Raw genomic sequence first — 7,448 nt, forward strand, 5'->3', positions numbered from 1 at the left:
GATCTCTGCGTCCTTGCATTGATTACCGTGGGTTGAATAACATCACAGTGAAGAATACCTATCCCTTACCGTTGATGTCCTCAGCCTTTGAAAGGTTACAGGGAGCATCCGTGTTCACTAAGTTGGATTTACGTAATGCATATCATTTGGTTCGCATAAGGGGGCGAATGGAAGACCGCGTTTAACACCCCCAGAGGGCACTTCGAATATTTGGTCATGCCTTTTGGGCTATCCAACTCCCCAGCGGTTTTCCAGGCACTCGTAAATGACGTGCTGAGAGATATGATTGATCAGTTCATATATGTTTACCTGGATGACATACTGATTTTTTCTTCTTCTCTCCAGGAACACGTTCAGCACGTCAGACGAGTGCTTCAGAGGTTGTTGGAGAATGGACTTTTTGTCAAGGCGGAGAAATGCATTTTTCATGCACAATCCGTTCCATTCCTAGGTTACATCGTCTCGACTGAAGGTATTCGCATGGATCCTGACAAGGTTAAGGCTGTGGTGGATTGGCCAAGCCCAGATTCCCGTAAGGCCCTACAGAGGTTTCTGGGATTCGCCAATTTCTACCGGCGTTTCGTTCGCAACTTTAGCCAGATAGTCGCTCCTCTTACCGCCTTAACCTCCCCCAGAGTGACGTTCAGGTGGTCCGATACAGCCGAGGCTGCATTCGTCACACTCAAGAGCCGCTTTGTTTCGGCTCCCATCCTCATAGCTCCCGATCCCTCGCGTCAGTTCGTGGTGGAGGTGGACGCTTCAGAGGTGGGGGTAGGTGCAGTACTTTCCCAACGTTCCTCTTCTGACGACAAGATGCACCCTTGCGCGTTCCTTTCCCATCGGTTATCACCTGCGGAACGCAACTACGACATTGGCAACAGAGAGTTGTTGGCAGTGAAGTTAGCACTGGAGGAGTGGCGCCATTGGTTAGAGGGTTCGGGGGTACCTTTTATAGTTTGGACCGATCACAAAAATTTGGAATATATCAGCACCGCCAAGCGACTCAACTCCAGGCAGGCGCGGTGGGCACTCTTTTTCGGACGTTTTGACTTCCCTCTCTCGTATCGCCCGGGTTCCAAGAATGTCAAACCCGATTCCCTTTCTCGCATTTTTGACCATTCCGAACGCCCATCCACTCCCGAGTGCATCCTACCCGGGACCCTAGTGGTCTCCACACTCACATGGGAGGTTGAATCGAGGGTCAAAACGGCCTTAGAAGGGGTAACGCCTCCGCCCGGTTGCCCGCCTAATCGGTTGTTTGTGCCGGAGGGGTGTCGGTCCGATGTTATTCGGTGGGGGCATTGCTCCAACGTAGCGTGTCATCCAGGAGTCAGTCGCACTAGCTTTTTGGTTAAGCAACGCTTTTGGTGGCCACTGATGGCTCGTGACATTCACAGTTTTGTCTTGGCTTGCTCGGTTTGTGCCACTGGGAAGACTTCTAATCGACCCCAGATGGGTTACTCCAACCGCTGTCGGTCCCTTCGAGACCCTGGTCCCACATCGCGCTAGATTTTGTTACCGCCCTCCCGCCCTCCCAGGGCAAGACGGTTGTTTTGACCGTGGTGGACCGGTTCTCGAAGGCGGCTCATTTTATTCCCTTGCCTAAATTACCATCTGCCAAGGAGACAGCGGTAACTGTCGTGGATCACGTCTTTCGCTTACATGGTCTGCCGATGGACGTAGTTTCTGACAGGGGGCCCCAATTTGTGTCCAAGTTTTGGCAAGAGTTTTGTAGGTTACTGGGAGCGAGTGTCAGCCTGTCTTCAGGGTTTCATCCCCAGAGCAACGGTCAAGCGGAGAGGGCCAACCAAGATTTGGAGAGAGTGTTGCGATGTTTGGTTTCTAAGAATCCCTCTTCCTGGAGTCAACAACTCTCTATGGTTGAGTACGCTCACAATTCGTTGCCAGTGGCAGCCACGGGTCTCTCTCCGTTTGAGTGTAGTTTAGGTTACCAGCCACCTATCTTTCCCAGTACGGAGTCCGAGGTGTCTGTTCCCTCCGCTCACGCTTTCATCCAGAGGTGCCGTCACGCATGGAGCAGAGCCCGTGAGACTCTTCTCCGGGTGGGGGCGCGCACCAAGACTAAGGCCGATCGCCACAGGTCGAAGCCTCCGGTATACGTCGTTGGCCAAAGAGTGTGGCTTTCTACTAAGAACATTCCACTCCGATCCGTTTCGAACAAGCTTGCCCCCAAATTTATCGGCCCGTTCAAAGTCACCAGGATCATTAGTCCGGTGGCGGTCCGGCTCCAGCTTCCTCCGGCGTATAGGAGAATTCATCCTACCTTTCATGTGTCTAAAATAAAACCTGTGTTTCAGGCACGCATTAACCCACCGGTCCCGGTTCCCCCGCCGCCACGACTTGTTGATGGGGAACCCACCTTTTCTGTCAATCGTATTTTGGACTCTAGAAGGAGGGGACGCGGATTCCAGTACCTGGTGGACTGGGAGGGTTACGGCCCGGGGGAGAGAAGTTGGGTACCTGCTAGGGACATTCTGGATCACTCCCTTATCGATGATTTCAATCGACAGGTAAATTCGCCTGGGAACGCCAAGAGGCGTTCCTAGGGGGGGGGTATTGTCACGGTTCATGAATCCACTGCCTCCTTTTCCTTTTCTCTCGCTCTCTCTCTCTCTCTCCCGTGTTTGTGTGGGCGTGGTTCCCAATCTCGGCCTGATTGTCTGCGCCAGCTGGAATCACTTATCTTCCCTTTATATGTTCCGTAACCAGTGTTTCTTGTTGTCAGATCGTTGTTACTTCCCTGAGGTTGTGTCGTGTGTCCGTGCTCATCTCTCGCCGCCCTTGTGTGGATTATCTGCTGTGCTCCTTCCTACCCATCCGGACACTCTCCCCTGGGTTTCTCAGCACGCTCACATAGGAGGATGCGCCCTAGTCCCTGGGTCGGATTCCGTCTGAGTACAGTCTGTCTGTCCTGTTGCTGCTGTAACCTGTATTCATTAAACCATCGTTGCTTGCATCTTGCATCCGCCTCTGTATTGTTACATCATCTAGATGTCACTGTGGTATAGTGTACTAAATGGTAGTCATCTAGATGTCACCATGATATAGTCTACTGAATGGTTGTCATCTAGATGTCACCGTGATATAGTCTACTGAATGGTAGTCATCTATAGTAGATGTCACCGTGATGTAGTCTACTGAATGGTAGTCATCTAGATGTCACTGTGATATAGTCTACTGAATGGTAGTCATCTAGATGTCACTGTGATGTAGTCTACTGAATGGTAGTCATCTATAGTAGATGTCACTGTGATATAGTCTACTGAATGGTAGTCATCTAGATGTCACTGTGATGTAGTCTACTGAATGGTAGTCATCTATAGTAGATGTCACTGTGATGTAGTCTACTGAATGGTAGTCATCTAGATGTCACTGTGATATAGTCTACTGAATGGTAGTCATCTAGATGTCACTGTGATGTAGTCTACTGAATGGTAGTCATCTAGATGTCACTGTGATATAGTCTACTGAATGGTAGTTATCTATAGTAGATGTCACCGTGATGTAGTCTACTAAATGGTAGTCATCTAGATGTCACTGTGGTATAGTCTACTAAATGGTAGTCATCTAGATGTCACCGTGATATAGTCTACTGAATGGTAGTTATTTTGATGTCACCGTGATATTGTCTACTGAATGGTAGTCATCTAGATGTCACCGTGATATAGTCTACTAAATGGTAGTCATCTAGATGTCACTGTGGTATAGTCTACTAAATGGTAGTCATCTAGATGTCACCATGATATAGTCTACTGAATGGTAGTTATTTAGATGTCACCGTGATATAGTCTACTGAATGGTAGTCATCTAGATGTCACCGTGATGTAGTCTACTGAATGGTAGTCATCTAGATGTCACTGTGATATAGTCTACTGAATGGTAGTTATCTATAGTAGATGTCACCGTGATGTAGTCTACTAAATGGTAGTCCTCTAGATGTCACTGTTATATAGTCTACTAAATGGTAGTCATCTAGATGTCACCGTGATATTGTCTACTAAATGGTAGTCATCTAGATGTCACTGTGGTATAGTCTACTAAATGGTAGTCATCTAGATGTCACCGTGATATAGTCTACTGAATGGTAGTTATTTTGATGTCACTGTGATATTGTCTACTGAATGGTAGTCATCTAGATGTCACCGTGATATAGTCTACTAAATGGTAGTCATCTAGATGTCACCATGATATAGTCTACTGAATGGTAGTTATTTAGATGTCACCGTGATATAGTCTACTGAATGGTAGTCATCTAGATGTCACTGTGATATAGTCTACTGAATGGTAGTCATCTAGATGTCACTGTGATGTAGTCTACTGAATGGTAGTCATCTATAGTAGATGTCACTGTGATGTAGTCTACTGAATGGTAGTCATCTAGATGTCACTGTGATATAGTCTACTGAATGGTAGTCATCTAGATGTCACTGTGATGTAGTCTACTTAATGGTTGTCATCTAGATGTCACCGTGATATAGTCTACTGAATGGTAGTCATCTATAGTAGATGTCACCGTGATGTAGTCTACTGAATGGTAGTCATCTAGATGTCACTGTGATATAGTCTACTGAATGGTAGTCATCTAGATGTCACTGTGATATAGTCTACTGAATGGTAGTTATCTATAGTAGATGTCACTGTGATGTAGTCTACTGAATGGTAGTCATCTAGATGTCACTGTGATGTAGTCTACTGAATGGTAGTCATCTAGATGTCACTGTGATATAGTCTACTGAATGGTAGTTATCTATAGTAGATGTCACCGTGATGTAGTCTACTAAATGGTAGTCATCTAGATGTCACTGTTATATAGTCTACTGAATGGTAGTCATCTCCATTAGATGTCACTGTGATATAGTCTACTAAATGGTAGTCATCTAGATGTCACTGTGATATAGTCTACTAAATGGTAGTCATCTAGATGTCACTGTGGTATAGTCTACTAAATGGTAGTCATCTAGATGTCACCGTGATATAGTCTACTGAATGGTAGTCATCTAGATGTCACTGTGATATTGTCTACTAAATGGTAGTAATCTAGATGTCACCGTGATATTGTCTACTGAATGGTAGTCATCTAGATGTCACTGTGATATTGTCTACTAAATGGTAGTCATCTAGATGTCTCCTTGATATAGTCTACTGAATGGTAGTCATCTAGATGTCTCCTTGATATAGTCTACTGAATGGTAGTCATCTAGATGTCGCCGTGATATAGTCTACTGAATGGTAGTCATCTAGATGTCTCCTTTATATAGTCTACTGAATGGTAGTCATCTAGATGTCACCGTGATATAGTCTACTGAATGGTAGTCATCTACAGTAGATGCCACCGTGATATAGTCTACTGAATGGTAGTCATCTACAGTAGATGTCACTGTGATGTAGTCTACTGAATGGTAGTCATCTAGATGTCACTGTGATATAGTCTACTGAATGGTAGTTATCTATAGTAGATGTCACCGTGATGTAGTCTACTAAATGGTAGTCATCTAGATGTCACTGTTATATAGTCTACTGAATGGTAGTCATCTCCATTAGATGTCACTGTGATATAGTCTACTAAATGGTAGTCATCTAGATGTCACTGTGATATAGTCTACTAAATGGTAGTCATCTAGATGTCACTGTGGTATAGTCTACTAAATGGTAGTCATCTAGATGTCACCGTGATATAGTCTACTGAATGGTAGTCATCTAGATGTCACTGTGATATTGTCTACTAAATGGTAGTAATCTAGATGTCACCGTGATATTGTCTACTGAATGGTAGTCATCTAGATGTCACTGTGATATTGTCTACTAAATGGTAGTCATCTAGATGTCTCCTTGATATAGTCTACTGAATGGTAGTCATCTAGATGTCTCCTTGATATAGTCTACTGAATGGTAGTCATCTAGATGTCGCCGTGATATAGTCTACTGAATGGTAGTCATCTAGATGTCTCCTTTATATAGTCTACTGAATGGTAGTCATCTAGATGTCACCGTGATATAGTCTACTGAATGGTAGTCATCTACAGTAGATGCCACCGTGATATAGTCTACTGAATGGTAGTCATCTACAGTAGATGTCACTGTGATGTAGTCTACTGAATGGTAGTCATCTAGATTTCACTGTGATATAGTCTACTGAATGGTAGTCATCTAGATGTCACCGTGATATAGTCTACTGAATGGTAGTCATCTAGATGTCACTGTGATATAGTCTACTGAATGGTAGTCATCTAGATGTCACCGTGATATAGTCTACTGAATGGTAGTCATCTAGATGTCACTGTGATATAGTCTACTGAATGGTAGTCATCTATAGTAGATGTCACCGTGATGTAGTCTACTGAATGGTTGTCATCTAGATGTCACCGTGATATAGTCTACTGAATGGTAATCATCTATAGTAGATGTCACCGTGATGTAGTCTACTGAATGGTAGTCATCTAGATGTCACTGTGATATGGTCTACTGAATGGTAGTCATCTAGATGTCACTGTGATGTAGTCTAATGAATGGTAGTCATCTATAGTAGATGTCACTGTGATGTAGTCTACTGATTGGTAGTCATCTAGATGTCACTGTGATATAGTCTACTGAATGGTAGTCATCTAGATGTCACTGTGATGTAGTCTACTGAATGGTAGTCATCTAGATGTCACTGATATAGTCTACTGAATGGAAGTTATCTATAGTAGATGTCACCGTGATGTAGTCTACTAAATGGTAGTCATCTAGATGTCACTGTTATATAGTCTACTGAATGGTAGTCATCTCCAGTAGATGTCACTGTGATATAGTCTACTAAATGGTAGTTATTTTGATGTCACCGTGATATAGTCTACTGAATGGTAGTCATCTAGATGTCACTGTGATATAGTCTACTGAATGGTAGTTATCTATAGTAGATGTCACCGTGATGTAGTCTACTAAATGGTAGTCATCTAGATGTCACTGTTATATAGTCTACTGAATGGTAGTCATCTCCAGTAGATGTCACTGTGATATAGTCTACTAAATGGTAGTTATTTTGATGTCACCGTGATATTGTCTACTGAATGGTAGTCATCTAGATGTCACTGTGATATAGTCTACTAAATGGTAGTCATCTAGATGTCACTGTGGTATAGTCTACTAAATGGTAGTCATCTAGATGTCACCATGATATAGTCTACTGAATGGTAGTTATTTAGATGTCACCGTGATATAGTCTACTGAATGGTAGTCATCTAGATGTCACTGTGATATAGTCTACTAAATGGTAGTTATTTTGATGTCACCGTGATATAGTCTACTGAATGGTAGTCATCTAGATGTCACCGTGATATAGTCTACTAAATGGTAGTCATATAGATGTCACTGTGGTATAGTCTACTGAATGGTAGTCATCTAGATGTCACTGTGATATAGTCTACTGAATGGTAGTCATCTAGATG

This window comes from Oncorhynchus nerka, linkage group LG3, assembly GCF_034236695.1.
Source record: "Oncorhynchus nerka isolate Pitt River linkage group LG3, Oner_Uvic_2.0, whole genome shotgun sequence".
Classification (NCBI taxonomy): Eukaryota; Metazoa; Chordata; class Actinopteri; order Salmoniformes; family Salmonidae; genus Oncorhynchus; species Oncorhynchus nerka.